We start from the raw sequence: 25,562 nt of genomic DNA on the forward strand, positions 1-25,562 counted from the left end.
AAAAGATTATTTAAACAATAAAATAATATAAAGCAGCATATATAAATAGAAAGATGGATATGTCCAGAAAAAAATGGAAGATTTAACTGAGATACTTTAAATAAATACATACAAGAAATTATCCATGTTACTTGTTTTGGTCGAATTATGGTTCTCATTTTAAATATGCAGTCTATATGACACCAGAAAAGTTTTCAAGAGTGACTCCATACTAAAAAAAACAAATTAAAAAAAGCACCTAGCACGAGTCAAGCCTCATATAAAAAAAAAAAACTGCGTATATAAGAGTTCAAGCAAATGCGGAAAACTATACAAAGGTGAGACTAGTCGCCTCCTACAGATAAGGCTAGAAGAACACTGTAAAGTCAATACAGGGGAAGAGATCGAAAAGTCAGGACTAGCTGATCACATATGGAAAGAGAAGGGACACTTCCCTTTATGGAAGGAGGTAAAAATAATTGACAGGGATGAAAAGTTAGACGACCTAAAGAAGTGGCATATATGTTTTAGAAAATTACTAAACAGACCGAGCATAGATATCATCAGTATATAGGAACCTCTTTGCAGAACATGACTGAGTTCAAGAAAAACAAAAATTATACAACCCCGTCTTAAAATTTCAACAGCAAACGGAAGATAGTCCCCTGTTAAACTTTAAGAAAGTTACCTCTCTTTGTCAACCATTTTTTTTTTTTACACACGACGAAAAAAAGAAAAACTCCAAGAATACGAAACCATCTATGAAGCCAGCAACTTTTCTTTTTTTCCAAGATGGTGACCAACATGCCCGACGAAGCTTGGAGGCTACACAAATAACATTGCACAAATAACACTGAAGATGAGAACAATAGTCCAATCAAAACAAGCAACACAAACAGTCAGCCCTAATCTAAAAAAATTCAGAACTGAACAAAAATATATTCGTTTTAACTTTAATATTGAACTGGATTTGGAAACTCACTATTTCTTTAGTTAAACAAATTAAGCTTAGCTCAACAGATCACAATTTATTCTGATATTGCATATATTTCTAGACCAACACTTTTGTGCAGATACCCACCAACAAAGAACGAAATTGAGAAAATATATAAACATTTCAATGGTTCGTATTAATTTGTCATTGTTCTTCTTTCTATATGAAGTTAGGTGTATGTATATCTTTCTTTAGTGGTTCAATATACAACCATTGCATCAAAATCAATCATAGACACTGCCAACATTTTGCTTACATTGTATAATAGATGAAACTATTTTCATATCAAAACTTATAGAATAAACAGAAAAAGACTGCACAAAATCAGTGCATTCTTTTTATCTTTTTTGGTCATATCAATCGTTTTTTCCTATTCTAGTATTCAACCTGAAGTATCCAGTTGTGAATGTCCTCTCTTGTGTCAGCCTTCATCAAACATGAATAAGCAAAGACGAATTGCGTTTGGAAAAGAGTTCGGTACAATTTGCAGGCAGGGAACACCGACATTTTCGTTATTTCATTGGAATAATCACAGGAGAATATCAGAAAAAAAAAACATTGTTGAAGACAATCAGCCTGCAAAGACGATGCATGCTATTAGTTTGCAATGGAAATATGCAAATTAGATATGCAATTTTGATGCCTGCTTGGCATATCAAAATCCCTTACATGCCACGGGAGAGCCGAGTTTCATACACTATCAAATATACATGCATTTTGAAGAGTGAAAGTGTATAAAACATAATCTCATACGGGAACATATAATATATATATATATATATATATATATATATATATATATATATATTATTCCAAGTAAGGAATATTCAGACAATGAATTATAATGAGGTTTATACAAAAATGTTCAATAAAAATTAGAGCAAGATCTACTTTTTTTTTTATTTGGTTTTAGATAAATATTTACGTATCGCTACACAATAATGAGTATGTTTCAGTCAACTAGTTATAGGTAACTAGAGATTTAAGACCGGGTTGCTTTTCGAAAAGTTCAGTCCTGGACTGAGAACTGAACTTTTGGAAAAGCAACATTGTCTGATGAAGTATCTAGTTATCTATAACTAGTTGACTGAAACATACTCATGATTGTGAAGCAATATCTAAATATTTATTTAAAAACCAATAAAGAGTATATATATATTGTGTATATTTAGGCAGCATTTTCTCATTTAGACAAATATTGAATAGCACGGAATTGTTCTGTTTTACAATTTTCCTTTTTATCTTCTCCAATCTCCGAATAGTCCTTTTTGTGTTTTTCTCGAAATTGTATATGTTGGATCCATAATCGCGAGCGCTTTCGACAGAAGTACTTCTCTCATCCTCAGGCATATTTTTCTACAATATGCCTGAGGATGAGAGAAGTACTTCTGTCGAAAGCGCTCGCGATTATGGATCCAACATATACAATTTCGAGAAAAACACAAAAAGGACTATTCGGAGATTGGAGAAGATAAAAAGAAAAATTGTAAAACAGAACAATTCCATGCTATTCAATAATATTTGTCTAAATATATATATATATATATATATATATATATATATATATATATATATATATATATAATCAAGATATACATGGGGATGTTTGTATGTATATATTTGCATTAAGGTATGCTCAGAAGCACACATATTCTCTCTGACATAGGAGGGTTAAAAGAACAGTCGAAAATTTTATTTTAGAAAAAAAAGATTAAGGCATTTTGTAGTCCTATACAACAAATAAGAACGAAATTGAGAAAACATAAAAATCTCAATATTTCGTATTAATTTTTCATTGTTCTTCTTTCCATACAAAGTTAGGTGTGTGAGTATCTTTATATTGATGTCTATGTGCGGTAAACTCCAAAAACGGAGCCATCATTATGAATTTTGAAATACAGCTGTTGAATAGGCGAGTAGTGTGGTCTATATTTAGATTCATTTTGTTTTATACGAGGAGGCAAAGGTAGAATAGACTCCATTCATGAAAATTCAGATATATCTAAATCTAATGAAAATTTTAAAATATGTGTAAGAACTCAATTAAACACTCTCCAATGTTTTACCTGTTGCTGAGCTGTTTTGTTTTATAGCACATCAACAATTCTGGAGTCATTTAATGCTGAACTATAACTTCAAATATTCATTCATGGAGTTTAGTTTGCTTATTTTGTAAAAGAAAATTGTTGTTTTAGACTTCTTAAAAAAAAAAAAGAAAGAATAACATTCATGTTTCTAGCATTTTTATTCAAGAAACACGTATCTTCAGCCTGTTCTGGTAGCAGTAGATGTTCTAACAGGTGTTTACACTTCAGACGAAAGCTGACCTAAGAGCAATGGTAAGTTTGGGACAACTTCACATTTTAGGCTAGGTAATAGATTCTAACAGTCGCTCAACAGAGAAAAAAATAATGTTATGAAGTCAGGGAAATAAAGAAAAAATGACTCAAATATTAATTGAAAGTACATTAAAGCCAAGAAGATGTTCTCTTTGCTTACGAAAAGGTTATAAATATTAATTGTAAATAGTTTCTAGGACCTTGAGATAAAGTATGACTCACATGGAGAATAAATCAACATTATAATTAAAGGCATCAGAATGGCTATTTATTAGATTTTTGAGAACAGACTTGAAGATTGAAGGAAGTGGACACCTTGCCTTTTGCTCCCCAATTTGGGGAGTTGATTGTAGCTTTAAATGTAGTGTGCTAAAAAGGATGTCGATAATGTCTTGTTTTATCATTATTTTATAGGTGCTCGGCTGAACTCCAATCTATGGCCCCTCCCTGTAAAACGTCTATGACAAATACTACCCTAGCTATAACAACGGCCAATAACATTCCTCACACTATCGGTGCCTAAAACTAAACGAAAATTCCATGAGCAGAGTTTCTTTCCCAGAAGTGTCCGTTTGTGAACGCATTGTGTGCCTGCTCCCCGGCTGACTATAACATGGTCGTCGCCAAATCTAATGTGAATAAATTTCTACTGAGTTGTCCTCTTAAATAACCTACCTACGTTCCACCATAACTGATAATGTGGTCTCACTATCTAACATGTGACTGCAGGCTTTGATAAGTAATGACTTCACAAGTAAAAATAAAATCCTTTCTTGTTTACGATTTTTTTTCAGTATTTCTGCAATAGCTTTCGATTTGGAGACCAAGTAAAAGACAGCAAACTATGTTACATATCTATCTATTCCAATATTATGAATCCGTTCTTGGATAGTTAGTTAATAGAATAAAACTTAGAATTTATAGCTTTTTAAATTTTCTCAAGATAATACTTAGTAGGCTATGTGACGTTTGATTTCTTTTTTATTATTTATAACTCGGGTTGACTTTGCAGACCATGATTGAGTTCTGCAAAAGAAAAGATAGAGCAGCCTCGGAATTCTTGCTTCCATTATTTTGTTCATTAGACCTCACATTTCGTGAACGACATTTTTTACAAAGGGAAAAAATTGCTGTTTCTAGGGTCGGATTATATCCACCTAACACTTATTATTTTCCCGTTTCTGTTTTTTGATCATGAAGTATTATGTCTTAACTCTTTACATCAAGTGGCTTTATTAATGCCTGGAGCGATTTTCATTAAAAAAAATGATAATTATAGATATTAACCCTTTGAACCCTAACCCAATTAAGCAATGATTAGCCCAAAAGACGATAAGAGGCTAGCAAAATTATTTGATAACATTCTTTTGAAATAATAATTGTCTCTATTTTTGAGATGGGGTGTTTTCATTGATTGAGATTGTCGGACTGACTTCCTCATCTTGGCTGTTATCGTCACAATGTTACAGTTACCCAAAGGTGCTGAGTTCAATCCTGAACGAAAGCAGTAAAAAGTAACATTCAAAGCAGAGAATCAGCGACTATGTCCCAGAGCCTAGCTGGAGTCCGAACACGGTACCCCCATAATGATAATAATAAAGGGTTGGGTTCGAGACTCCTAACAAACGGTTCCCCAGTTCGATACAAAACACCTGATGAAGGCCGGAGGGCAAAACGGCCGAAACGTTGTGACGATTACAACCAAGATGAGGAAGTCAGTCCGACAATCTTAATCAATTATTTTGAAAGTCGAAATATTGGCCGTGTCGTCTTTTTAGCTATATTACTAGGACCGATATAATGGCCGTGCAAGGTGGGAAGTGTTAAAAAGGAAAAAAAAATTAATACGCTGCTCAATGCTGCCCATAAACATACTGCCTTTAAAGTTTACATTTCGCAGAAGGCAAATAAATTTTGGATGTCAACATTAAATTGAGTAAATTTGAATTAAGTTTGTGACAAAGTTCTTCAAAGATGCCATTGCAAAGAAACTTCTTTTTTTTTTTTAGCAAATTACTGAAATTGAGAAAATACAACAGTGCTAAAAATTCAATACACATTCCTGTAGCTGTTCGGTTGGGAAAGACAATAACACATTTAATATTCTTCGTCGACAAATTAACTTTACTTTCATGTGAAAAATAATAAATAAAAATGTCAAACTTCTAAGTGACAAGACCAAGATGGCGAAATTTAATTTAGTGAATTTATTGCAAAGCAAAAAAAAAAAAAAAAGGAAACGCGTTTTTGTTTAGTGATAAACATAAATATCAAACAAGTCTTCAGTTTAGACATATATACACGATGATGAAGCATTTCATATAAAATAATATCGTTGAACCAGAAAATAAAACCGGCTTCGAAACCTAATAGGTGATACTCTTTTCTCTTCCCTGCAATCTCTTTCCCATAGAAGAGACGTTTCGATCCGGTCTCTCCCCTTAGGTTATTTTCATCGCAAGCGTTCATGTAACATAGCGTGGATGCATATATTAAGAAGTAACGTCACCAATGGGGGGAAACATGAGAAGTAACATCATCAATGGGAGGAAAAAATTATCAAAAAAAAAGAACGACAAAGGTCTCGAAAAAGACGAGATAACGTTCGAAATCTCGAGAGAGACGTAGAGAACGTTTTAACTCATGTGGGTGACACCAGAGCAGTAACGACGAATAAATAAATGTCATTGTACAAACCAAAAACCTAGTTGAAGTTATTTCCTGTTCTTTTGCTTACTTTGCGGCTGAGGCCACAACGTGCGTACAAATGTACAACTTTACACTAGTCTGAACTCCAATCTATTGGCCCCCTTGCCAAACTTTCACAAAAAACACTCGACTATCTACAACCACTCTCAACAATTTCTTCCACTCTATCTGTGCCTAAATCTAAACGCAGATTCCAAAAACAAAGCTTCCTTTCTAGAACTGCCCGCCTGTGAAACACTGTTCCGCTAGTCTGCTTCCCGATTGACTACAATATGGTAGCATTCAAGTCCAATGTAAACAAGTTCTTATTGAACAGTCTTCTAAAATAATGAAATTCTGCCAAACTTAAACCATTAACGATTATTACACTACCAGTTTACATCAATTAAATCTTATCCTTTAATGGTCTTCGGGCCTTGATAAGAGGTGACTTTCTTATATAAAAGATTTTCATTCATATAAATCAGCATGTAAGTTAAAAAAATTTTTTTTGTTAGCTTTCGTTTGTCTCGATTTCTTTTTACAATCAGGTACTCACAGAAGCGACCATATGAAAGTTGACATCTATAATATAAATCTCACCTGTCTGTCTGTATGTATGTATGCTATGTTATTGTCAGGTCATATCATATGCTACTGGTACCATGTAACCCAGTACTACCTGCCTCATGGTCAGGTCACCGGCGACTAAACTGGTTCCCCCACCAGACTGTTTGATGAGGAAGGTGGCTAGTCTCCCTGAAGGATTAAAAACAAGACCTTCCAAAGGGCGAATGAACCCTTTTTCGGGGTCAACGGCCAATTAGCACCATGTATATTTGTGTGTATGCATGTGTGTATTGGGATGGAGAGGGTTCCCGTAAGCCGTGCTGAAGGCAACCTTTCTAGGAGATGCAAATCTCTGATTTAAAAAAAACATAAAGCGGGAGACCAGTACCCGCATTAAGCTGGTCTGCAGTTTAACTTGTTGTTGGCTATCTTGCTCTTGCTTGCTGCTGGATCTCAACATTTTGAACCGAGAGAGAGACTTAACTGTCGTACAAAGCTAAGGCTCTGTAACATCATCTGTGTATAGATACTCCCTCAGGCATTTATCTATAGAAATGGTCCTGTGGCAATGGAAAAGTTGTGACGCGTGGAGGCTTGAAATGCTGGAAGCATGTAATAATTGATCTCAATGGCCGTCTTTAGTATCATGCCGGCGTGAGTGTGTGAATTCACCAGTAGGACTAAAAAAAAAAAAAGTCATTTTTGGGCTCATAGACATTAAGTGTCTGAGGGAGTGGCACTCGACTGACAAGACATTGCAATCATCATCATGTATGTATGTATGTATGTATATATATCTGCTTAAAACTTTCGACAGAGCCGACGGATTTTCACAAGATCGGTATCATTTTGAAGCTCAACATTTTGAAGCTTCGGACAACAAATATCAATAATTGGCTAAAATCATTAATTCCTTCGCCCTCAACTGGGCACTTTTTTTTACAAGGAGGGACAACTTTTTCCGCCAAATATTTTCGAAAGTCATCTCCTCTTTTCGGTTGACTAGTCTTAATTTAAACCTTCGCCACTTCTGTTTTGTCGATGACTGCAACGGCAAAGACGTTACGTTTTTTTCAGGTTCTTTTCCTACTTCGCGGTACGGGTTTGAGCCTGCCTGCCTACTACACCTTTTTATTTGTTCAACACACACCTCCAAACACCCGGGCAACGACGGGCACCCAGACTACTTTATTATAAAAGTGATGCCATAAGCTTTTCATATAAAACATCGGTCAAGCCAGAAAATTATTCTTTTTATATGAATTGGCATATTTTTTTATTTTTAATTCCTTCATTTTTTTTTTTTTTTACTAAAAACAGTTATCAAGACCAAAAGCGATTCAAACATTATGGTCAATATGATGGAAAGACTGTGAGTGTTACATTTTACAGCTTTTTTTTTTAACTGTGTCGTTACATTTTAACGGACTCAACACGTTGCAGGTTCCGTTACAAGGAATAGAAGAAAAAACAAATTCAACACACTTTTTCTTTCAACAAAACCTTTATATCTGATATTTCCACCAACGCATTTTTTTCTAAATATGTAAATAATTCATTTCTCCTTCACCGGTGTGACTTTTCGTCCCTGCTCTGATACCACCCACACATCTCGAATATGTGCTCCTTTTGTTACAGCCTGAACACAGCTCCTCCACAAACTTTTAAACTTTTGCTTCTATGGCCACATATCCTTTTGTCTCTGCTGTGACGTCACTTCGTGCAACTGGTTTGATCATTTGCACATCTTTATGCGGCGGTTGCCGCTGCTGCTTCCAGCATCAGTAGCGCTATAACATCATCAGTTGAGAAATGCCCAACCTTATGAAAGAATTGAGAATGATCTCATTCTTTGTGTGTCTTTGAAGCTTGTGCTCACACAACAGTTTCACACTTTTTAATGCAGTTTTTTTTGTATTATTATTGTTGTTGTATTCTGAAAGACTTTTCAAACTGCACCGGTTGAACAGTAGAGGACAGTGTTGCATCACATTGTCCACTTCTCCATATTCATACATGATTGGATCATTTTTGTAGCCTCATTGAGCCATAGCAATCTTTGATCTCGACCCCTTCATCCACTTGCTGTTCTCAGCTCGTAAATTATTTTCCACTAAAACAAAGATGCTTCTGGACCGGGAGGAAGAGCCTCAAAAGGATCGATCCCCATGTCACTAGAAGAAGGGCAGTCTATAGTCGTCTTGTCTACAATTGTAGTCTGGTCTGTTCTTGAGACATGTCTGAGAAAGTTTTTCCTTGACTTGATTGAAAATGATTGTCAGGATGGATCAAATTCTGAATACGTAAGGGGACGATTCAGAAGAGAAATATGTTAACATTGATTTCTATAGTTCCTTTTTATGATCAGATACCCACTGGAGGAACTGTTATATAGAACACTGTTGGAGGATGCCAAGTAATCTGAACGATTATTATTTTTGATGTCTAGAAAATATGTATCAAAACGAAAGATATTTTTGGCATAAAAATACTATGGTAGATATATGTTAACGTAGGAATGTTAAAACAAACAAGAATGTTAGAACATAAACAATGGAGATGATTTTCGGTGATTCTAATGTTATCTGAGTTAATGACGTAATGAGATACATTTTGCGCAGTTTAATCTAGGGTTTGCGAATTAAACGGAAAAAGTCAGACAAGTTAACACAAAAGATATCGTCTCCACATTTTAGAAGCTAGGAGAAACGCGGCTTTAGCATATGCCGAAAATTAGAATGTCTTGCAAAGAACAAAGTTATATCTTCTCTATATAAATAAAATGAACTCATTTTTTCCCGTCTGATTTTGACCTTAATAGGATTAAAAATCAAAATATTTCATGCAAATATAATATGCACAAACGGCAGAACAATATCTGAGGTGTGTTATAGGCTTATTATTTCTCAAATTCCTCGATAATCTTAGATTTTTATACTTTTTCTGCTGAGAAGTCACGGCCAAAATCGGTTAAGATCAATGGAAGTGGTAAAATATTTTCTCTCTAATAAATTCCTCCTCCCCCTGCCACCACTTAACACCGTTTGGGGATCGTTCACAAGGAACAGTTGAGAAGAGAACACCGGTTTGGCTTCGTAGTTCTTTTATGTGAAGTTATTTAAAATCACTAAACTAAGCTGCAGTGCTCTGTGGCGTGGTGGTTAGCGTGCTGGACAATTCACATTATATTTTCACGTTCGCGCCGACCTACCGTAGTCGTTTTTTTTTTTTTTTCCTAAACAACTGGAATGGACTTTCTTGGTGGCCGAACTGTTAACGTTGCAGATGGTTTTTTTTTTTTTTTCACACTTTATTTTCCTACTTTTACTCATGACTCCGGGTTTGATCCTTCCTACTTACCTACCATAACATTTTTTAAAACTCCCCCCCCCCGTCCCGGAAACAAACACTCGGGCAACGCCGGGTACCCCCGCTAGTAATTATATAATTTATTGTTATAACGTTTCTGAATATTTTAGATGAGGACTGGTTATTCGTATTATTTGGATTTATCGGACTACTGTTCTCATCTTGAATACTATTTTCATAATTTTTCAGTCGATATAACCTCCGACCTTCTTCAGATGTAACTGAAATGTTTCTGTCGAACTCGGGAATTTGAACGGAATTTCGAGCGGAACCTTTTATTTACTTAACGAGGGTAGCAGGCAAGATACACGTGAAGAAGATCAGAGGTTATATCGACCGAAATGTTGTGAAAATTACTCAAAATGAGAACAGTAGTCCGATGAATCCAAATGATACGAATAATCTATTGTTGATTGGTTTCCTTCGAAGGGAGATGAACTTGAATAATGAGAAGAGACGAAGACACAACAGAGAGAGAGCTATGTTCTTCACCTGTGTGCTGTATGGACTGATATTAATGAACTATTTTTTATTATACGTGAAACAAACAGACATATACAACAATAGAAAATTTTAACCACTAGACATCACACTGTGCCATATGGCACAATCACGTTGCCACACTGGTTCTCACCAGATCACCGAAGTTAAGCAAGGTTGAACTTGACCAGTACCAGATGGGTGGTCATTTGGGTAGGTGAGGCGCTGTACGTACCACGAGGTAAAATACCAGGTTGGGAAACTGGCGTGATCTATCATTCTCTTGAGTGTAGATGGGCCTCTCTTAAGGCGTGGTAGGCACCCCATCTAGTGATGGCGTCACGTTAAAAAATACCCTTGATATTCAGCTATGGACAAGATTTGAATTACACTACAAACTCGTGTAGTGAGTTCAATCTCGGCTGTAGCCGCATGTTACGTTTATTTTTTTTTTATATATATCAGAATATTAAAGAGACATCAATTATATAGAGACTGTTTATATACCGCCAGACTATCCAACAGAAGCACATGATGGTTAAACACATCAATCCATGTCAGTATATTTCCCTCAACCAACTTATCAGAAAATAGTATAAAGCAGTTGAAATTTAAAAACAAAAATCTGCTATAGTGAAAACTATGAAAATAGTGCTGACCTGATTGACATTACGGAGATAGAAAAGTTTCAATTTTGTGGAATTAGGCTTGGCTTTGGCGATTCTAACTATTGTGAACTAAAGATTTAGTTAGCCTTGCCCCATGTTTTTGTAGTCTTTAATGCAAATATGTAGTTTGAAGAATTATTTCTAATTTTTGACTAAGAATTGCTGTAAAAAATAATTCATTGGTCGTTTTGTGTTAAAAAGCAATGACAAAGCTCAGCAGATTCGTCGGAATATTTTTGCTGCATTCTGGCAGCTTCTCTATAATTGCATACTCAGACATGGAACAGGATTTAAAATGAGATTCCATGAGGATTTTTTTCTAAAAGAGCCGAGACATGTCAGCTTCATGTCAATTATAAATTCTCACAAAATAACAGCAGCGGGTGATGTTTTCTATTTCAAAATTTTAGTTAAGATTTCTTATTTATTTTCCACTGCTATATATTTGTGAAATTTCCAGCAGTTAAGCAATTTGCAAGTCTACGATAAGCAAGTTTCCAGCAGTTAAGCAAGTTGCAAGCCCACGATATGTTGGACTTAGTATTACTAGGCATTTCAATTGCATTTTTTAAACATAAAATGTCAAATATATATAAAATATCTTAAGATAGTTTATAGATATATAAACAGGAAGTGGCGTCGTAATGCATTTGAGTGCAAGAGCTGAAACTCTCATTCAACTTTGAAAAGCGAATTTGAATATAAAGACAGTGTATCCATGCTGCTACAATAGTCAATAAAAAGAATAAAAAACGAACTTAATATTTAAACCAATAAAAACTGTACATATTTAAAGCTAAGTGGTACATTTAAACTGTACATATTTAAAGCCGAATGGTAAAACGTCAGACTACAGATGCGGGTTTGATCACTGGCAAAGTGAGGCAAAACTGATGAACATGAAACGCATGTCTATGGATAACTTATGTACATAAAAAAATTAGTTTTAATAATTATATAATTATATATATATATATATATATATATATATATATATATAACGGAAGAATATCTTTTTCTTCTTTACCTGCACTTGAAGCGTTGTGTTAATTGAAAATACTTACTTATATAAATGGATACATTTTGAAGGCTAAAAACAACGCATTCTTTTTATAAAACTACAGATGCGGGTTTGATCACTGGCAAAGTGAGGCCAAGCTGATGATGAACATGAAATATGTCTATGGATAACTTATGTACATAAAAAAATTAATTTAAATAATGATATATATATATATATATATATATATAACGAAAGAAAATCTTTTTCTTCTTTACCTGCACTTGAAGCGTTGTGTTAATTGAAAATACTTACTTATATAAATGGATACGTTTTGAAGGCTAAAAACAACGCATTCTTTTTATAAACAAATTTATTTGCTTATTTATTTCGATGCTACACATTCTTATCAATGAAGAGTCTGTTTTCCCCCCTATTCTTGCCCGCATGGTGGAATTCTGCATGCGAGAGAGTCATTGTTAGTCAGTGGGTCGATATTTAAAAATAAAAACAGTCATCAGCAGGGGTGTCGCGCTAGCCACGCAAAGTTGAAAATATACATACATACTAGCAGGCCGCCCAGCATTGTCCGGTCGTAAAATACGCTTAAATATGATATTTTGATTAATGCAGGTTTGGTATTTATTATATTATATTGGATCTAATATATAGTAAAAAGTTTTTAAAAAATAAATGACTCCCGCGCCATCACCAAGAATCGAACCTAAAATGTTTACCTTACAATTTACTTTGACGCTAATGACTGTACTATGAAGACATGTTTACTGCAAGGCTAAAAATTAAAACATGAACCAATAGCTATTACATTACGCATGCATATTTGTAATGCTGTCGTTTAACTTTCACCTGGCAAATTTCATTTTTTCTTTTAAATTTTCACGCTTTTGCGCCGATTTTCCTCGGCAAAACCGAAATATAAAGTTCCGCATGGGTTTGAATATCCTATATATAAAGTTTCATATCTGTAGACCAAAAACTGATAGGAGTTTGGTAGGCAAAAATTTTTTAACAAAAATATATATGCATGCATAAATATATATGGAAAGAGGTTTGTGTTTACTATAATTTTTTACGCAAATATTACGCAAGTATAAATCATGTAGAATATCTGCATGAATATAATTATATGTAATAGTTAATTTAAGATTATCATCCCATGAGAAAACCGAAAAAAAACTAATAGGGAATTAAATTAAATGAATATTTAAAAGAATATGCAAATTACCTAGATCTTTTACAGATAAATGCAATTCAACGACCTATATGTACAAAAATGTTTTTTTGTTTTTTTTAAATAGAAGAAAGGCTTGCAGTATTCTGATGTTACCCTTAAGGCAATTTGTCTCGGTCAATGGCGGGGAAACCCTCTATACTGGGGCAATTATTATTTTTGGTCCCTATCAGAGTGCCCCTTTTGCCTTTTTTTTCGGGGAGCTGGTTTGGCCCTACTTTAAAAACGACCTCATCTCACATTTTGTATTGGTGGGAAAGCAAATAAATACTAATAAATAGAAAAAAGGGTTTTTCATATGAATATCAATACACAAAAGAAAAAAAAACAAATTTATAGGAGTATAGATATCTATATATATATATATATGTGTGTGTAGAAACATTAACAATTTACACATCAGATTTTTAAGCATATATATATATATATATATATATATATATATATATACTCTGTTGTGCTGTATCCTCAAGCCATACAGAGCGTCCCCAGGTTGCGGATAGGGGAAACCCCTCTATTTATAGGGGGTAGCTTTGAATATTAAATCAAAAGCCGCTGACAATGAGGAAATAAAATGAAAATGAATACCAAAAATAATGCATACTGGCTGGCCGTCGCCCAGGATAAAAAGGGTCCCTTACCTCGTTCACACACCAGACGAGAAAAGGTATTTGAAGGTGTGAACCCTCTACCTCAGATACAGAGGTCCACTTGGATCAGCCAAGAGATCGTGAATTAGATCCTGGCCCCAAACCATCATGTGCAACTACAAGAAAAGGAAACAGAAGAGGCCTAAAAACCTAACCCTGGACAGTTGCACAAAAGAAGGTATTATTATATTGCTACCATTATTCAAAGTTTGAAAAATGGAGCAGAACGTCGAATGAGATCCTACAAGAGAAAATCAAGAATTCTGACCTTCCTGAAGACAAAAATATATGGATATATACTTAATATAAATTTCATTTACCTACAAGACATCCACATATCCTTCATGTATATTCAAACGTGTTGGCCCGGAAATGTTTAGCGAATAGTTATTCTTCTCAAGCAAGACTGAAACGAGCAATGTAGTAGATTCTATGCTGTTTATATAAGGGAACCTAAACAAAGACCGACTCTACAATGTTATGGTTTGAATTTGTCTTCAGATGTATAAAGATGTTAAGGTTATTAATACGATATGATATATCTGAAAGTCCTTTACGTTTGCAAACTTGGCCCTCGTCCAATCCTAAAAAGTTTATTGTCATGGTCTGGCTCCTCTCTCTCATATATATATATATATATATATATATATATATATTAGTACTATGTACGCACACAGACGGCCATACTTATTCTCTAAAATTTTTATGCAAAAACAATCATGATGACGCCGAATCCTTGAATATTCCCTCCTCTCTCCTGACAGATAGCTCAACCTAAAAAAGTTGATATATTCCAGTTCAAGAAATACTCACAAGAAACAATATTTACGCCAATTCATCACAGACAAACTCTGCAAGTTAATGTGAGAATTAAAAAGGAAGGAAAAACATGGCAAACTCCCAGAACAGTTGTATATATTGTTGGCAACAATATATATGCACCAGTAGGGTTACTGCACGTTTTCCTCCATGAGATTATCCACAGTAAACATGGCTGGCAAATGCAAATTTCCCACTCACAGAAGACCTGATGATTAAGGTTTTTATTTCTCTCCCACAGTGAGAAATGTAACACAAGGGTAAAAAATGGGATTGAAAAGTCAGCGTCCTGAAGGAGGAGCACACTGACTTGTAAAAAATTCCTGGGCACTAGTGTCGGCATTTCCCGGTAAGGAGACCTCAAGCAAATAGCAATAAGCTAACCACTTATCAAAGAAAAGAAGCAAAGCCTTGGAGAGTGGACCTCCTAGAACTGCACAGGACAAGTATGATGTCGCAATCAACAAAGGTTGTTGGTTGGTTGTTTTTGTTTTACGGCAGATCAACCCTTTTCAGATTATTTAATGCCGAATCTAGTGATTTTAAAGAAAACAAGTACCCAACCCACACACCTCACCATTAAACGTTTACCGGTGGGATGTGTGGCTTAGGTACTTGTTTTTTTTTTAATCTCTTATAAGGTTTAGAATAGAATAGAATTCGTGAGAATTAGGCTTATGTCTGGCGCAATTGGTGCCTACATTACTTCTGCCTTACCTGATATGATTATTGTTTTTCAATTGCGTGTGTTTTAATAGAATATGTTTGTTTGTTTTTTTTTTTCAAGTTGGTTTCTATTTAACCCATAGTTGGGACCCTAACAGGTACTACCACTCCGGGTCAGAGTGGACCTGGCAGCAATGGCAATTAAAGGGTGGCTCTACACTCCCCAAAGCCCTCAAGCTGAGGCCTCACCATCGGATATAGTTTAATGTCATATCCAGGACTGATCAACAAAGAAAAGGTCATAACAAGAATGGTCTAGACTTAATTTTGGTGGCGAGAAATAAAATCCGTCTAACATCGGCACACATTTTACATTTTAATGTCACCTGTCCTGCTCTGAAAGAAGACATTTCTTAGAAATATCAAATTCATAAGCTATTCTTAGTTACACGTATAAGTTTTAATGTCCGATTGTTTTTCATTTTTAAAATAATATCATTTTTGGAATTCATTATTGAGATGAGTATTATTTATATTAATGTATTTATTGCGGACTATTATTCTCATCTTTTATTAGTTTTTGTTTCACGACGTTTCGGCCAACTATTCCTCTGGCCTTCGTCAGGTTGTAACCACGACGGATAGGAACATCGAATCTCCTAACTGCATTCTCAGCAATCACTGCCATCCGTAGTTGTTGTCGTCTCACCACGTTTTTGGCCAAGTAACAACAACTAATAAAAATGAGAATAATAGTCCGCAATAAATAAATTAATATAAATAATACTCATCTCAATAATCAATTCCAATTAAAATAATATATATATACCATTCGGAATGGACCGACCATGGAAGATCAGATAATAAATAATCGACGATTTATAAGATCAAAAAATCCAACCTTGATCGCCCTTCAGGGTCTGTGGCGCAGTTGATAGAGACGTTGAATTTCTATGGTTCCAGATGAGCATTGTCTGAAGATAGCGGTTTCAATCCTACCCAAAGCCGGCCAGAGGCTTAATTAGCCAAAAAACGTGGTGAGACAACAACAACTAAGGATGGCAGTGATTGCTGAGGATGCAGTTAGGAGATTCAAAGTTCCTATCCGTCGCGGTTACTACCTGACGAAGGCCAGAGGAATAGTTGGTCGAAACGTTGTGAAACAACAACTAATAAAGATGAGGATAGTCCGCAATAAATAAATTAATATAAAAATATCATTTTTCTCTGTTTATTGACTGTGTTATCTGTATGAATGAAACAGAAGATGTATGTATTATATATGTGTGTGTCTGTATGTAAATATATAACCGATAAACTCTTAAACGCCTGGTCACATAACACTGCAATTATCAGGAAATAGTAATCATCCACCAAGAATTATTCATAAGTAAAATCTTTGTTTGGATGGATGAATAATACGTACGAAAGTTGGAAGGTATAAATGCAAGATGTTCATTTAACTTCTCGACATATCTATTACTTTGCGCATGTGCAAATTCATTCATAGCTTGAAGTGGTTTCATCTTAAATCTTTCTTATGTATCGATATGCCAAACGGTAGGGAACGTGGCTGGAGTGCTAACTATTTAGGTTTCTATTCTAGTTGATGGCATCCAAGTCATTTTTACATTTAATCTTTTGAAATGAGGACGATATATTATGTACAATATAATATTCAATAAAGAATTGGCTCCGTAATAATACGAAAGCTGCATAGATTTAAATATATATAAGCAAATTTATCGACTGGGCAATCTATAATATAAATCTTACTTGTCTGTTTAAAATTATGTATGTATTTTTGCTTAAAACTTCGACAGAGGCAGTGGATTTTCGCGAAATTGGTATCGTTTTGAAGCTCGATCTTTAGGACAACAAATATCGAAAAATTGACTAAAACATTAATTCCTGCACCCTCATCTGGGCACTTTTCTAAGGGAGAGGTCGTTTTTTTCGCCGATATTTTCGAAAGTTATCCCCTCTTTTCGATTAACTAGCCTTAATTTAAACCTTCGCCACTTCCTGTTTGACAATGGACACAACGGCAAAGACGTCACTTTTTTTTTCACATTCTTTTCCTACTTCGCGGTACGGGTTCGATCCTGCCTGCCCTACTAATACTTTTTTTTTTTTTTTTTTGCCCAACGCACCCCTCCAAATACCCGGGCAACACTGAGCACACAGGCTAGTTGAAAATAAATCTGAAACAGATGTGATATTTTCAAACACAAAATCATAAAATGTCTAGTTAGAAATTTCAACGGAAAATATGTATACAGTTTTTTTGTGAAGAATGCTTAATATTTGGTTTAGTAAAGCGAAATAAATGAACTTTTCACCCAACTTTTCATAATTCTGAACATTGTTTGTTTTCATTAATAAATCACCAAAACATTCTGCCTTTTTGACAGTTATCTTTTCGCAGATAAATATTTGCCCAATAACACTTTATTTAAAAATCAATAACTTATCTTTGTTGTGACTACTTATCCACCTATATTATTACCTATTCATGTACACACCCACATATATATATATATATATATATATATATATATATATATATATATATATATATTAATGTGCATCTGTCAGCATTTCCTTTCCAATACAAATTATGTTTGGGCATTAAATAACTCAAAAAGCAATATAATTTTTTTGGTTCTTAATTCTTTCTTACGCATAACGAAAACAGACAAGTAATGTATTTTATTCATTAAATACTAGATTACCCATGAACCCATCAGTATATGTTGTAACTAGCTATGGAATAGTAAGTATACAACATTAATGTATAAAAGTGCAGAAATTGACATCCAGTCAAAACAATAAGGACAACAATAGATAATAAATCTTAACATCATTGCCCTTAGATTAACGGAAAATCTTTTATATAAGAGGGGTGTAATCCGTTGAACAAAATTGAAACAAAAAAAAAAAATGAAACGAAAAGAAAAAAATACGAGGAAAAAGTGTGTATTGTGCAAGTCCACCATAATTTTTTTGTGTATTAACACCCTTAAAAATATTAGGAAATAATAATAAACTGATTAAGTAATATTTAACGGTGAGACCTTTTCAAAGCGAATCTTAAAAAAAAAAAAAAAAAAAATGAAAAGCCCCCCCTCTACACACACGTTTTTTCACTACGTATTTAAAAAATGTTTGGAACTTATAACCCACACCCACCCACGCCCGCCACCGAACTTGAAAAAAATTTTTAACGATTACATGTCTCGTTTACTGCAATGTGGCGAAGAAGTGGATGCTCATTCTACGTTAAATTTATATGAGAAAATGGCTATCCACCCTAAAATGTTAATACTTTTTTTTTTTAAATATGTAAATTCATCAAGTATTTTGTTTTGTTCATTACATTAGAAAAAATTGTTTTGTTTTTTGGTTTGAAAACGATTCCAACTTGCAATGAAGAATACAAATAAAATAAACGTAAATAAACAATTTGGGGCGCGAAAAACATACAATTTTTTTATCAAGTGCTTGTTTTAATCAGCCACAAATTGGGTACAGAATATATTTTTTAAAAATATGTAAATGTATCAAGTAGTTTGTTTTGTTTTTTTATTAGAAAAACATATGTTTTGTTTTTTAGTTTGAAAACGATCCCAACAAATTATAAAACCATTATTTGCGTATTTTATTATTATAAATGAAACAAATAAAACATTTTACTTATTTTTAATGCAACCCAATTTTTGTTAAAAATAAATTTCGGTTTGTGGAGAGTAGAAAATTAAAATGTATGAATCTATTTTAAAATAAATAAGAAATAAGAAAGACGATCCCGTAAATTGTTGATTTAAAAAAAAATAAAAGGTTTTTTAAAAAGAATAAAAGACTTTGTTTTTATCGAAACCGGAAGTCGTAAACCGGAAACTAAACAGGAACCGGAAACACGATTCCAACGCCCAAAGCAAGACGATTAGAGTTTTATAATATAATAGATAACATGATTTTTTAAAATTAAATCTAACAGGATTTATTTATGTTGACAAGTAATACACAAAATATATACACATGTCAATGCTTCCTGATATGTGGATATATGAAAAATGGATTTATTAATGCGTGATAGAGATCTCGTCTCAAAATTGTATTGAAAGAACCGATCTAGATAAAAAGAACAGTAAGCGCATATTAATAGAAAATGTCAGGGCAGATAAAAGCTGAATACTCAAAATAAAAGATATAGACTAGTAGTAAGCTCCAGAGTCATTCTTCTCCTCAGTCTCCTTGATATTCTTGGTTACGACTGTGTTTGATGTCTTGCCCCATTTTTCAAGTACTGAGTAGTGATACGAAAACAATAATACCTTCTTTGTGTAACAGAGCTTGGGCAGACTTTTAAGCCTATTATTATATTTTATGTTGCTACTTATTATGGAGAGAGAGGGCCAGAACCTTTGTTATCCAAGCGTTATAGCTGACCTTGGTTAGCCTCTTTCATAGCTGGAGTACCACTTGTAGAGATAAGGTTTGCATCATTGTTTACCTCTTAACACTTGGTGTATGAACAAGTTGAAAAGCTCTTTTAATCCTGCGTCTCGACCTGTCAGTGTCCATTTTTATTTTTTATTTATATTTTTAGACGAGTTCCCTATTTTTTACACCTTTATCCATCTATCCAGCGCAGCCAAGATTGGACTCACTACAGGAGTTTTAGTGTAATTCATATCTTGTCAGCAGCTGAATACTTGATGCTTCGCCAGGGCTATCAAGGGTATTTTTTAACGTGACACCATCACTAGATGGGGTGCCTACAACGGCTTAAGAGAGTCCCATCTACCATCGAGAAAAAGATAGACCGCACCAGTTTCTCAACCTGGTATTTAACCTCACCTTTTTAGTTTTTTCTTAAAGAAGCTGCTTTCTGTTAATACAGGGGGGGGGGGCTCTATCACAATAAGAGGTACATGCTGGATGGCTTGAGAAGACAGCATTTTATTATTATTTTTTTTTAAATATTTGGTTAGGGTTTTCTTCAAAATGGGAAATATCCTCATGTCAGGGTCTCTGACAAACCCCTATGCAGAGAGAGACCGTCAACATCAGAGCATGGTGTCAAGTAGACAAGTTCTCTTCTTTTTGTATGGGTAAACACGTGGATTATTCAACCCATGGCTACTTGACCAAAGGTCATATGATCGAGCACTCAAATCCTATTGGAGCTGGTTTAATCCTAGTAAGTAAGGATGATCGATGATCAGATGAATCTTCAATGATCAAAGAAAACAACAACAGATCAGAGGATTTGCCGAATGCACTACACTCGCTCAATATGGAGATTAACGTAAGAATGAATCAATTATGCGAGTATACTTATGTAGAATGTTCAGCTTCATAGATAAAATAAATGCAGGAAGGTTAGTAAGCTAAGGAAAACTTGGAAGCAAGTGATTAAACAAGATGCCACAGAATGAAATTTGGAGACGACTGACCCACTGAACCGTAATTACCCGGGGGGGGGGGAGTGAGCTTGCACAAGAGAAAACGTGATATTAAATAAGTAGAGAAGATGTGATTTGCTGTAAAAAAAAAAAGTGCAAAATGAACAATTAATTTTTATTTGGCACATTTCTTTTTTGTATAATCGCATCATGTGGCTATTTATTTGTCCCAAAGACGGAGATTTAGATAGAAGATCAGGTTTTAATGTGTAGAAAAAAAGATAGAGATTTAGATAGATCAGCTTTTAATGTGTAGAAAATCCAGCTCTCCAAAAAGAGACTCTCTTGATCGAGACAAAATAAAAATGACTTCAGTCTAGATAGATTTCTCCTTTACTGATTTCGAACAGAAAAGATGTAAAGGTAGCATTAGAAAAGATACTACACTTTGATCTTGCTAATATGTCAAGCTCAAGGCCAATTGGAAGTTTGAATAAAAAGACGAATTTTTCTTTTCAAATACTGAAAATAATTGAGAATAGAAAGTGGGTCTTGAGTTTGCTATCGGCAACCTCCTAACTCTTGCTTCTCTTATTTTGTCCGTTAGTCCTCACATTTTCCAGGATCAATGTTTCTGACAAAGGGGAAAATTGCTGCTTTATGGGCTGAAATCTAGCCATACAATACTTCTTGTAAAAAAAAAAAAAAAAGCGAGGCATTTATAAGCCTGCTGATGCAAATCAAGTTATAGAGAGCAAAGGTCGTCATTGTTATGAATAACGATTTATAAAAACACAATTTTTCATTTTCATTTTTAAGATGAAATTTTAAATCGGCAAAAACTTTTGCACCGAGGACACACATGCTGAAATATTCCTCAGTTTTTGGGATTGAGTTGAAAAAAATCCATTTTAAGTTGTCTAATAAACCATAGTTAGCAATTAAATCATGAAGTCTGTCATCTCTTACTGGGTCTATCATCCTCTTTTTCTGCTCTTTTCTATCATCCCCCATACTTTTGTTTTTATTACTTTTTCACCCCTAACAAGGACATTGCAACTTTGGTGTAGGGGGCTACTATCAGGGACAGGAGCTACTGGGATACTATGTAGCGAGTTAAGTTGGGGTCTTATTTATGCTTTGAATACTATGTTGGATGTCGATTGACATTACACTTAAACTTCTGCATGTCAGTACAGTTGGGGAAGTAGAGACCCGAAAGGGAATTCCAAAGTCTAGCAGTTCTCGGGAAGAAACTACTGGAGTAGAAATCTCTCTTATATCTAGGGATCTCTACTGTGTAGGGGTGGAATTTAGCTGCTTATCGGGTTTGTCGAGAGTATTTATGTCGCGGGGGCACAAGTGCTTGCAGTTCGTCAGAGCATTCACCATTAAAATACTTGTAGAACAGGCAGAGGGATGCAACATTATTATTTCGAAATTATTATTTAAGAGTGAGGTTTAAAATAACTTAAACGTAATACAGAAATGAACGATGTAAAAAAAAAATTTTAAAAAAGCAGCCAGTATTAATAATTGTTTATTTGGATAATTTAAACGCGAAAAAAAAAACCCAAAAGAACAATTGGGACGCTGAAATATTAACGTTATTATTTCGAAATAATTATATAACACGGGAAGAGTGGGGGTTTAAAATAACTTGAACGTAATACAGAAATGAACGATGTAAAAAAAAATGCAGATATATCAAAATTTTGATTTAACTATAATAAGTATTATGGTATCTGTTCAGAGCACATTTACCTATAAGTATGGCCAACCACTTATAATTCAGTAACTGCAAAACATTTTTTCAAAAATAATCAATTATAATAAACAGAACGACTCAAAGAAATCTATCTATATTCTTTTTTCATTTTAATATACTTTCATAGAAATGTTTCTGTTATGTAAAAAAACAAACAAAAAAACTATTTTCTTTACGTGACAAGTGTCACGTTCCTACATGAATTCCATAGCTAATATAACATACTGACCCAACGGATCACGGGTAGTCTAGTACCCTATAACAGCACACATTTTATATCTAATACATAAGATCATGGACACATAATTTTTTTAACAATATCAATGCATATTGCAGACATTTAAAAAGAAAACTTACTTAGATAAATAACCATCTGAAAATAGTAGATAATATAAGTTTAGAAGTGGAAGATACTGAAACACTAACTCGGGAAAGGTATGAATTCATTTTTTCTCCCTCTAACTATTTTTTTTTTTTTTACAGTGATCACCACTTATCAAGGCCCGGAAGCTACTCAGGGATAAGGATTATTGCAAGTACATTACGTTAGTGTGGAGATTTGATGAAGTGTTTACTTAAGGGGGCGGTTCATTAGGAATTTGTTAACGTTGGACTTGAAGACATCCAAGTTGTAGTCCGGTGGGAAGCAGGCAGACGGAACAGAGTTCCACAGGCGTACAGTTCTAAGAAAGAAGCTTTATTTATGGAATCCGCGTTTTGATTTAGGCACAGATATAGAGTGAGTGACATAATTGGGCAGACTGGTCTCTAGAACTTTGTAAGGATAAATATTCTAAAATAATGATAACTGAAACAACACTGCTCCTTCTCTGCTCGTGTTAGCATTATTTATGACTGTATCCGATTACTTCTTATCACTACATATGAGAAACACTTGGTAACGAAAAACGTAGTTTGTGATTGCACAATCTATCCGAAGGCATTCACTATCTCTTAAAACAGGAGAACTAATCAGTTATGTTGCAAGTCATTAATATAAAATAGCGTTTATATAAGTTGATCATTTGTTTGTTTTATAGCATGTCAACCACTGTATTGTGATTCTATGGTGAAGTGGCATATATTATTGATTTATAGATCAATTTATTATATATTTTACATACAGAGCCTAGTATTACAAAATGGTCAAAATTGACCAGACTCAACAGTTTAACATTGGTGATCTAACAGGAACTGTTGTGTCAATGTGACTAAAGCTATATCTATAAAAGACGACTGTTTTTGACCGCGTAAATGAAAACCTCATCAATCAGGATTTAGCATCATTTTCTTGGAACTTGCTGCGGTCAATACTGGCATCTGTATTCTAACGTACAACTAGCATTGGGGAAATGTTGGAAAAGCCTTTGGGTAACATTTGACCTGTGCAACCATCAATCATAGGATTTTGTAAGAAGATTCTTAGTCTCTTAGCCAAGAACAATCTGAGGTCATAACTAAATTTTTTAAAGTACAATAAAGGCATGATTCTTTTTCTTTTTGGAAATCACTCTAGACAAAGCAGGAAGTCACTTGATGTAAGAAGCCAAAAAATAAAACAAAAAATTTACCACTTCAGATTAAAAAAAAAACAAACTACTAATAAGTATTAGATGGATCGATTCTGACTAAGAAAGTAGCAATTCTTTTCCCTTTGCCAGAAATATCACTCATAAAATGCAAAGATTAAAGTGCAATATAAGGAAAACAAACATTAAAAATATTTATTCAAACAGAATACTATTTTTGACTATACAGTTAAATCCCAGGATACGGTATCCCTTGGATACGTGTTTCTCGGATTACGATGTGGAATGCAGTGTTTTTCTGGCCTCTAGTTACGATATTTTCCCTGTCTTATGGTGTTATTTATAATATTATTTGATTATATACATATGTGTATATTGTACTGCATTTTTTTTTTTACTAATTTTTAATGCCGTATCTCCGGGTTTTACTGTACTTGATAAGATGTCTATAATTGAAAGCGCATAATGCAGGCATGATTCCTTTTCTCTTTGGAAATCACTCTAGACTGCAGCCACTTGATGTAAGGAACTAAAAAAAAATAATAAAACAAACAATTACCACACCAAAGTAAAAAAAAAGATATACTATAATAATTGTTACATATCCATCAAACAGATTCTGATCAATGAGAATAGCAATTCTTCCCTCTTTGTCAGAAACATCGCTTATTGAATGTGAGGACCAAAGGAAAAAATAAGGAAAGCAATTATCTTTATTTTTTTTTTGTTTTGCTTTCGACAGAGGCGACGGATTTTCACGAGATCGGTATCGTTTTGAAGCTCGACCATTTGGACGACAATAACGAAAAATTGGATAAAACCATTAATTCCTTCACCCTAAACCTGGCACTTTTCTACAGGGAGGGGTCGCTTTTTTGTCGATATTTTCGAAAATCGTCCCCTCTTTTCGAGTGACTAGCTTTGATTTAAACCTTCACTACTTCCGGTTTGGATATGAACGCAACAGTACATACGTCACGTTTTTTTTTTTTTTTTTTTTTTTGCTCGTTCTTTTCCTCCTTCACAGTACGGGTTCAAGCCTGCCTGTCTGCCTACTAACACCTTTTGTTTTTTTTTGCTCAACACACACCACCAAACACCGGGCACCTAGGCTACTATATATATATATATATATATACACACACACACATGCCATAACTATGTTGACACCATTTCCCATCAGATCACCAAAAAGTTAAGCAACATTGAGCCTGGTCAGTAATAAAATTGGTAACCATTTGCGAATTCCAGGTGGTGTATTTGTGTCTGCTTATCTCGGCATTGTTTCCAGTCATTCTTTGGCCTCTACTTGCCACTGGACCCACGCAGTGCCGATTCAGCATGGCTATGGTTGGAAATTGCACAACCCTTGCCTCACAA

General features: G+C 34.3%; 1 protein-coding gene across 1 annotated transcript in view; it reads right to left on the reverse strand.

Annotated features, from left to right (window-relative positions):
* Window positions 1-25,562, reverse strand: part of LOC145296860 (sodium/potassium-transporting ATPase subunit beta-1-like) — a 676,983-nt gene that overhangs the window by 403,346 nt on the left and 248,075 nt on the right. The window lies entirely within an intron of this gene.

Source organism: Euprymna scolopes, chromosome 17 (assembly GCF_053919585.1).
Source record: "Euprymna scolopes isolate OS-2025 chromosome 17, ASM5391958v1, whole genome shotgun sequence".
Classification (NCBI taxonomy): Eukaryota; Metazoa; Mollusca; class Cephalopoda; order Sepiida; family Sepiolidae; genus Euprymna; species Euprymna scolopes.